This window comes from Camellia sinensis, chromosome 8, assembly GCF_055761805.1.
Source record: "Camellia sinensis isolate YWXY chromosome 8, ASM5576180v1, whole genome shotgun sequence".
Classification (NCBI taxonomy): Eukaryota; Viridiplantae; Streptophyta; class Magnoliopsida; order Ericales; family Theaceae; genus Camellia; species Camellia sinensis.
In genome coordinates this window covers 190,791,282-190,801,902 of record NC_138968.1, presented here as the reverse complement: position 1 = coordinate 190,801,902, position 10,621 = coordinate 190,791,282, and positions in this window count along the sequence as shown.

Sequence of the window (10,621 nt, the reverse complement as noted above, 5' to 3'; positions counted from 1 at the left end):
ATTTTAAATAATGAATTTTGAATTGTTACTTTCAATATATATTTTTAATTCATTATTTACCGACTAAATTTTAGTCGGCGATTAGTCTTACAAAATTTAAAAATTGTGCTTCAGACTTCGGAGGGAAACTTCGAAGGGAAATTTTAATATATTTTCTAGGGTTGTATTTTCTTGATTTTGTATATTAAGAGAGAGAGAGAGAGAGAGAGAGAGAGAGACTGGAGATGGGAGTGGCGAGCAAAGCAGGGTGCTGGGCATTCAAGGCCTTCACGGCGGGCCTCGGCGTCGCCACCATCTATCTCGCCGCCACCTTCTCCGTCAATGTCTACCACGGCCTCTCCTGGCATAACGCCCAATCGGTCTCTCTCTCTCTCTCTCTCTCTTTCACACACACAACCCTATGATATTTGTCTGTAACTCTTGTTGGTGATGCTTTGTGATGATTATGCCTAATTTTGTGAGTTTGTTCTTCTTTTGAATTTGGGAAAATTACTACATGAATCGATTTGGATTTGCAATTTTATTTCTTTATTTCTCAAGTATATTCGTTATAGAATATGATTAGTCAACATTCAATTCGTGATTAATAGGTATAAACTTCACTAAAATTGTAAATAGTTTTGGGAGTTTGAGTGCTTTGGCTCTGAAATGGAGGTCCTTGGAGTGCTTTAACTTGAACTACCTGACATATTATTTCTTTCGTTTCCATTGCACCTGTGTTACATGGACCATTATCCCTTCGTGGACAGGTATATATATATATATCTATTGTGTTGCTCTTATATAATAACCTTGGTGGACATGGTGTTTGATGAAATGCCTCAAAGAAGAATTCATCTTAATTGCAAATCAACTTTACATAGTGTTAGTATGATTTGACATCAAACCTTCCAGACTAGAGTCAGTCCATTAGATCATTTGCATCTGTGATTAATGACCTTAATAAATAAAGGTTCCAATTTATGTGAGCATTGGACTATATTTCATATACATATGATGCCATACCACATAGGTCTTCCTAGGTCTCTGACTATTTTTGTTAGCCTTTCATGCATAATTCAAACCATGTTCTTATTGTAATATTGTTTCTTATAAACTGAAGTTGTAAAGAAAATAAAAGATTGAATATATTGCTTCCTAAGCATAATTATACACCAAGTTCTCATCTTTTTTATCATACCATGTTATATGAAACCTAATTATAGGTTTTCATATTTAAATTCACTCCTTCATGTGTGGTAGATTGTGTGTTAATGGCTTCACTGCTATGCATTTTGCAGAAACCTATAGGGCTAATATCTTTGTTGGATGAAGATTCAAATTTCCCCAAGGCCACTGATTTGACCTTTGCTAATAAGCTTAAGCAACACTTGAGTGGTAATCCTTGCTTTAAAGGAGAAAGAGGTGGAGCTTTTGGTATTTGCCATTATGCTGGAGAGGTATGTTGTTAGATGGTGTAGCTGGCATTAACTAGAAATTTACAGCTCAAATTGGTGAATCTTTTGACTACACTGCGATGTGTACTGTTTCCAAAATAATAAAGACAAAATAACTAACAAATATAGGACAATTTAAGATGTTATGTTAAGACAACTTGCATTAATAGCATCCATTTATGTCTGCATGTGTCAAGAGAGATGGGAAGAAATTTTAACACTAGTCTCAAATTTGAAGTGCATAGATCCTTTTCTCTAGCACTATTCTCATTCCCTGTCAAGTTCTAATAACTCATGATTTAACTTGTAATGGAAGTGAAAATCTATGGATCAGTAAAAATGTAAGTAATTGCAAACTTGAGAAGAATTAAATTTTGGATTTGACCTCAGGATCTCTCATTTTTTATCTTCTTTTTCCCTTTGCGGATCTCGTTCTAGCAAAAAAAAATTTTGTTGATATTACTTGGAAATTTTGATCCACTCGTTCCAAGAGCTTTCCAATCATCAATTTAATTATCTTTCTATTTAAGTTGTTTAATTATCTATACTTATTTGCTAAATGCTTCCGCTGATTGGGAGGCTGATTATTATTTTGCAGTTGGTGTCTTCAGAAAGAAAGGTACCAAACTATATGAAGCAAGCTTGAAGGATGAGAAGCCTTTAGATCAATGGCTTCATTGTTAAATTAAGCAAGTGTTTTAGTAAATAAATTTAATTTTCCCATCATGTTTACACCTTCAAAATATTTTGTAAATGACATTTGATGTAGAATTTTTTGTACAGAGGACATCTTTTTTGTATGATTTTGTGTTTGTATGGAATTAATATTTTGGGATGGATTGTATTTGATTTGTATAGAATTTGATGTTAATTGATCAAATTTTTGTATTGTTGAAACAAAATAGAAATAGATATATGTATAATTATTGTTTAAATATAGGGTGCAGGTTGCACGAAATAAATACAGGTTGTGAAGAAATTAATTATAATAAAAAAAACACTAAATAAAGTTTTTGGCAATTAAATGTTTAGTAGCGAAAAAAAAAGAAGAAGTGAATTTGTTAGTGACTAACCAATTGGTAGCCAAAAAGGAAATTAATATTTTTAGTGACTAAATATTTGGTAGCCATAAAGAATCCAAAGATTTTTGGTGACTAAAAATTTAGTAGCTAAAAATAAATTAAGACTTTCGGCTACTAAATGGTTAGTAGCCAAAAGTTTAATGAAATGAAAAATAATATTTTTGGCGACTAAATTCTTTAGTCCCTAAATGTAGTAATGTTGTGACTAAAACTTATTCCCGACAAAAAGTTTTAGTCGCTGAAAATTTAATTTATTTTATTTGAACACTTTTGGCGACTAAATATTTAGTCGCCAAAATATACCCTTTCCCGACTACTCAGAGTTTGGTAGCCGAATGTTCACTTTTGGCGACTAATATTTTAGTCGCCAAAAGATAACCTTTGCCGACTAACCAGAGTTTAGTAGCCAAAACATTCACTTTCAGCGACCAAAAATAGTTTAGTCGCCAATACTATCGCCGACAGGCTATAAGCGACGACTTTGGCGACAAAAAATATTAGTCGCTAATTTGTTTCGGCGACCAAAAATGGGGCTTTTGGCGACCAATATTGTGGTCGCCAAAAGTGGCATTTCCTGTAGTGGTACGTGAGGACTTTGAGGAAGAAGGGGAGGTGGTTAATGTCGTTGTTGGATAAAGAAGAGAACAAAGTTTCGGGTCTTTAGAATTAGAGACCATACAATCAAGTTTGTTTGTTTGTTTGTTTGTTTTTTTTTTCCAATAAACAAGATTTTAGGTTCCATGTTCACTTATAAACATGATAGACTCAACGGGTTGGTCGAACAGTAAAAATTGAGAATAAAATTTAAAATTTTGAATTCGAGTCATCTTTAGGGATCATTGGAAGCTTGTTTGGTAGTTAACTTTAGGACCAATTAGTCAAAATGTGTGTAAAGTTGGCTCGAATACTTGATTATTATTATAATAAATAAATAAATTAATTAATGTCCCATGACAAATTAGTTTTGACAAGAAGGAAAACAAAAGTTGGCCAGAGACCAACCCGACCACCAAGCAAAGTTGTTAAAATCAGGATCCTACGTTGGATCGTTGGAAGTGTTTATAGGATCGGATCGTAGAATCGGATCGAGAATCGTAAGATCCTACCGAAAAAGACAAATTACATAATAATTTAATTTAAATAAATATTTCTTATAAAGTATACACAAAATGAGCCTATATTCTATTAAAAAGAAGTGAAGATAATGTGAAAAATATAATACTCTATATAAAATGTACATATAATATTATGCAATAGAAAACTCAACGGTAAAAGTTTTGTATTTCATCAAAAAAGAATTTGAAGAAAAAGAATTCTATAACAAAATACTTTACAATCTACAATAATGCATAAAAAGTGAAGAAAAAATATTTAACAAAGTTGGATATGAAAATAGATTGAGAACTCAAAAGAGTAGGTTAGTCGAATGATAAGGTTTGTCGTTAGCATCCCTGGTGGAGCGGATTCGAGCTACAAAAATAATTTCTCCAAAAATTGGGATAAAGTTTCAATCATCTGACCCTCCTTAGACTCCGCTAAAGCTAAGTTTGTTTTTTCGACTATTTAATTTTCTTAAATTACTGCAATATTTAAATGTTTGTTTCCTAGTTCGTTGTTCTTAGTCTATTTGATTCAATACTACTTAATTTTTATTATTTATTTTGACCACATAAATTGGTATTTAGACAACAAATATAAAATTTACAATAAAATATGTCATACAATACAAAACAAGGCTTGTAAATTAGATCGGATAGGATCGGATTCGGATCGGGATTCCACGATCCTATAAGATCCCACTACCAGGATCGAAAGATCCTACCTATAAGGAGATTTTTACACGATCCGGATCGATTGTACTCAAATGAATCGTAAGATCCGGATCGGGATTCTGATAACTATGCCACCAAGCAACAGAAACAACAAACAAAAATCCATCGCCAAGGCATAAAGCAAAACTCCGAACAGGCTAAATTTCAATTTCACTCACACATTCAATACACTAAATAAAATCATAAATAATCTACTCTGTTATTTTCATATTGATCTTGAACCCGAAAGCTACTCTAATAACCTTATTCAGATAAAAAATCTCATGCCATGCTGCCAGCATCTTCTTGTTGAAAATGATATTATTCCGATGAAGTCACAACCACCACAATACTAATAAGAAAATAATTTGCGGATCTTAAAAAGTCCAACACTCAATCAATTTCAAAAATAACTTTTTAGCATTACCTAAGAAATGGGTTACTCACAAAAAAAAAAAAAAAAAAAAAGAAAAAAAGAAAAAGAAAAAGAAAACAGTTAACCAAATAAGATTATCATTTAAAAAAAAAAAATAGTATACAAAATAAAGTATATTGCATTCATTATGAATAGGACTCGCACCCTACTAAAATGAATTTTGTCCTGCCAACATTGTACTACGTAATTTTTTTTTTTGATAAATTTATTGAGTTTGTTTGTAGCACTTTTTGTTTTTTAGTTGCTTTTTCCTTTGTATAGAGGTTTAATTGGTGTACTTGATAAGGTCTAATTGGTTTAATCAGGGTTACACATCACTAGCTGATGAGGCATGTTGTGGGTTGCTTTGCGGGTCTGCTTGATACCAAACATGACTCCAACAAACTCTATTAATCTAGTTATTAGTAAAAGTATTTAGGTGCTAACTACACCTTGATTTTTGGGAATTGACTGTTTAGAGGATAATCAATCATCATTAGCCTTTTAATTGAATTGAAACTCTTTAAATCTGCATTATCTCAAAAAGTTCTCTCTTGCAGACCATATGTTATTGTATACTAACAGTATATATATATAGATCAATGTACATAAAAAATTGGCTAATTATGGTCCAAAAGCCTCCAACAGCGCCTACTAATCACTTCTTTGAAGACTAAACCTATATTACAGGGCATAAAATAGGACCACAATTACTAGAGTCGGATTTTATTCACCAATCTTATTTAATATTTTGGAATATCAATATAATGTATGTAAGAAATGGTTTTGGGAAAAAACATAATTTTCCTCAATTTTGATCTAATTTTTGGGTGGGACCCATGTGTCAAAGATGTCGGGTCTAACTGGTCACGTTCTATGTCGCGTTGTGATTCACGTAATATATTTGGTTGCTCAAAATCATTATCGGGTGAATGAGAAATTGAAGTCAAAGTAAGCTCTATGAAAATGGCGTTTTGGTGAAATTTTCATTAAAGTTTGAGTTAAAACTTGTCCCACGTTGGTTTGGTGGACAAACTTTTGGTGGGTTTATAAAACTTGGGTTTGCAACTTGGGGATGGCTCCAAGGGGAACCCAAGTTTTGTGGAATGGTGAGGTTATAGGCAAAGTGAGCTAGACCCATTGAACCCAAAACAAATAGATGTGCGCATCGCCACCACCAGGCGGGCTCGGCTTGGGCGCGGGTGCGTGGTTGTGAGGTTGGCCTTATCTGGCCCAATGTTTATCTTTTTGGGTAAAAAACTTTTGAATTTTATTTTTTTAAAATTAAATTCTTACCATTTTTTTGGAATTTGAATTTCGAAATTAATTCCAAATAATGTCCAGATTATTCCTCCACCCAAACAGGTCCATACCTGTCCAATTAAAACGAACAGTTTCCGCATCTGTTCGAAATTTAAACCCAAATAGGTTTATATCTGTTGGAATTTAAACCAAATAGGTATTATACCTATTCAAATAGGTTTGCACCTGTTTAATTCAAACCGAACAGCCACAAATTCTCCTATAAATAGACAGACCCTAATTTGTTTTTTGCACTCTAATTTTCGTTCTTGTTGCTGTCATTGCTCTCTGCATTTTGTTGCATTTATTTTTTTGTGAAAAAGTGTATAAACACAAAGTGTGTTCGTTGTACAAACAGTTTGTAGTATTGCTACTGTCTGTTGTTAATCATTTTATCTTAAGAGATAGACGTCCACAATCTAAAAGTACCGTAGAGAGGACGAATCTGTCTTAAGGATACAGTGTTAAAAACTGGACTTGATCAGAATTTTGTTCAATAAATACATAAGGTTAGTAATTAATTTACTTTCAGTTTTATTTATTTATTTTTATCAGATTCTGATTTTGTTTTTGTAACAAAATAAGAATCTATTGTTTTATTATATTTTTGTTACTGGTTTGATTTTTGTAATCAAATAGTCTCTCTCCTTCTTTATTTCTTCTGTTAGTTGTTAAGTACGCAAACATTATTTATTCTTAATACAGTGAAAATTGTCTAACAATATAAGTATGTGGTACTCTCTTGACTAATAAGACCATACAAAAAGATGAACGAGACAGGACTTATTTATCACCCAATTGGCCAAGGCTGGTTATGTTAACTCTATATCCGTAATTGATTCTTTTATTGAAATTCACCACTAAGTAGAGTTCAAAGTTGTCAATTCTAATAAAAGAATCAATTAATGAGACGACTAATGTATATCTGTAATAAAGACGAATAAATAAAATTATTTTCCAATTAAAGTAGAGTTGGGGGTCAATGATTTGCTCTTGCACAAAGCAACAAAGAAAATCATATGATAACAACGCATAATCTAATCAAGATTTCATATTTTATTACTCTGCTAAAGATGTTATATATATAGATCATTCACACATAACGCAATGGGTTGGATAGTCATTTTGCATGGTTCGGATCCACTAGATTAAATTATTTTAGGCCAATTTAGACTCACAAGTGTTACTTATTCATTTATGTCACGAGACCTCTATTTTATTCTTTTTGTAACTGCAAATGTATCCAAAAAAAGAAAAGAAAAGAAGATTACATAATATTGGAATAAAATCAAATCTTTGATCGTTTTCCCAATCATAATCGTATGTTACACCTACTTTAGCAAACACTTCATAAATAATCTTGTCTGCCATTTTAAATGTTCCATTTATTTTTGTACAATGCATACAAGAACAACATCCTTTTATTTTTTCTTTTTCTTTTTTCTTTTTTAACCAATTGATTAGAGGAGAATAGGAGGGGAGAAAAGTTGTAGTAAATTATCAAAATCAAGTTTGCCATTTATTTTTAAAATATATATATATATATATATATGACGTGGTCATGTACTTATAAATGTCAAATTAATTTTATTTTTCTCATTAAAAAAATATGCTCGATAAGTGTTACAAAATGAACATCTCAAATATACAACATGCCCGGGATAGGCCCACCTGAGCCCTCAAAACAGCAGGGGCCCCCTTCGACCCCCCCCCCCCCATATTTTCCCTTCCATAATCTTCTTCTCTTTTTTTTTTGGTATAATTTTTGGCTTATGCTTTTGCAATATTCCATGGTTGGAAATCCGGCGGCACAATTGGCCGGAAGAGAGAGTAGTTACGTAGAGATGCAAACAAAAGGAAGGAAGGCGTCAATCTTGGGCCTGATTTCTCGTTGCATGTGATTCCTGCCCATTTTGTGTAGATTTATATGGGGTTGGACTGTATAAATCTATCACACAAATAGAAGAAATTATTCAGTGAGTGTACATCGTCTGATGTGATGTGCTGAATTAATGATTTTTTTTTTTTAAATTTAAAACTATAGCTATTTTTTAAAATTAATGTCCAATCAATCAATTTTGTAAATTTTTGTCCATTCTTATTGATGTTAATCTAGACTATAATATATACTATTATTATTATATACAATAGTATACTATTTTGTAAATTTTTAGTTGTTTTATGTTAATCTATACTATTATGGGGGATTATATATGTGAGTACTAAATCAGTGTCTTGAAATTTTATTTTTCTTTATGTCAAGTGTTTAGTTATTTATCTAAAAATAAAATAAAATAAAATTAAAAAAAAAGAATGGAACAACATTTACACTTAAAACCACAAATTTAATAAAGGAGATTTACTCCACTTGAGCCTACACTATGTTAAATATTTTATTTTATCTTTATTTATTTAATTTGTAGACGTATTATATGTGTCAACTACTAATATATTTTAAAGAATTATTTTAATGTAATGTAATTAGTAGGTAAGGGATATAGATGGGACGCTACATGGCCGGCCCAACCTACGCCTTCTTGGAAAAAATAGATTTTTTGTAACTTTAATTAAATATTAAAGTGGATTTCAATTATTTATTATGTTGGGTTCAAGTAGGTCTAAATACTTTGCAATGAGATCTTTACACCATAAATAGAATTGTCAAAAATTATTGACAATTGAATGAGAAATTGCCCATAAAGTTAGTTTCATGAAAGAGGTAATGGAGTTTGTAACTTCTGCCTTTATTGCAGAGTTGAATAGTGCATTAATGGGGTTTGTAACTCCTGCCTTTATTGTATAGGTTAATGGTGCATTAATGACCAGCCATAAAGGCTGGAGGCTTCTCCTCTCTCCCCTATATATGTATAAATTGAGACCCTTCTGTCAAGTCTCAAACACAGAAATTGTTTTCTTCCATTGTTTAGTCAGTTTGCTAGAAATTTCTTACTGTGAGATAGTGCTGCCATTGTCGGTTCGCCAAAGTTAACAGAAGGTGCTTCTGAGTTAGCCGGTTTAAACCATCTTATCTTCGGAGACAGAAGTCGACGTTTCTCTAGCATCCACGGTGAGGCGGCTAATCTGTTTTAAGGATACTGTGGTATCACACAGAATTTGGTTTGATTTCTTATATTCATATTCAGATTAAATATGTTATTATATTAGTCTTGTTTCATGTTTATACTCTATGATGTAATTTATCAAGTATCATTTTATTTAATGTTATTTTAGTTAATTTAATAAAGCGTTGATTTATTTATTTTGTTTCAATTACCCAATTTTAAACAACACGCCTAAGCCCCACTTTTTCAAAAGTTTGAAAATTTTAAATTACAAAATGCCTTGCAAAAAAACCTATAATTCGGAAAGAAACAAAAATTATATGGCATGATACTGGTAAATTATCCAATTTTTTTTTTTCAAAAAAAAATTAGCTAAATAAATGAGAAGAATTTTTGAGAGAAATGGGTATTATTGGAAGAAAATAAATTTGGAAGGGCTCCATAATTCTCCTTTCCTAATTTTCATAATCATGGCCATGGACTACTTACCTTTTAGGGTGCTCTGGGAAGTAAATAAAATATTAGTTTTTATTTTTTTATTTATTTTGAGTCACATTACGTCTCATTTTATTTTTTACAAAAAGATAAAATAAATTAAAAAAAATAAAAAAATCCACTTTTTACCAATTTCTCAATACCACTTCATATCTTTTATAGAATACAAACGTAAGCTCTCTTTCTCTCTCAATAAATACAAACACAACCTTCCTTTCTCTCTCCGTAAAGGAGGATTCTTTTATACACATCTATATATCATACATTTTTAATTATATTATTTTTTTTAATTATGATATTATTTTGAGATTTTAGTTATGATTTTTATAATATTTTTTTAAATTATAACTTATAAAATAAAAAATTATACCATTTTTTCCCTATATTTATAAAGTGTATATGATATATTGTTAGGTTTTATTATTGGCAATCCCGTTTGACAAAGATTTCTTTAAGAAGTTGATCTTCTTCCAAAATTAGGATTACTTTTGGATTCCTATAAGTAATTGGATTTCTTCCAAAACTAGGATTACTTTTGAATTTTCTATAAATAGTTGGTTTTCTCCCAAAACTATTTAATTCCTCTAGATCTTCTTTTTGGTTCTTAAGGTTTATATCTGAGGATATTTTGTTAGTTTTCTTTGATATTTTATTGAGTATTCAACGCATGGTTTAAAGAGAGTACATTAAAGGTTTTGTTTGTTATACACAAGAGAGAGATAGTTGTTCTTCGGTGGATTTTGCAGAATTTGAGCATGAAGTTTTGGTGGATTCCAGAGTGGCTCATCGTAAAGACAATTCCGAGGTGAAGATGGGGTTGGAAGAGGCACATAGAGGTTGGTTCAATTAGACGTGGATTCGCTAGGTAATTGAGAGTATACCTGTGTAATTCCTTTAAATCTTCTTAGTGGATTGTTTTGTGCCTGTTGTCCGTACTTTTTTATTCACAGTTGGAGGTGTCCAATTGTGGTTTTTCCAAGTTAAAATCGTTGTGTTGATTTGTCTTGATTGTTTGATT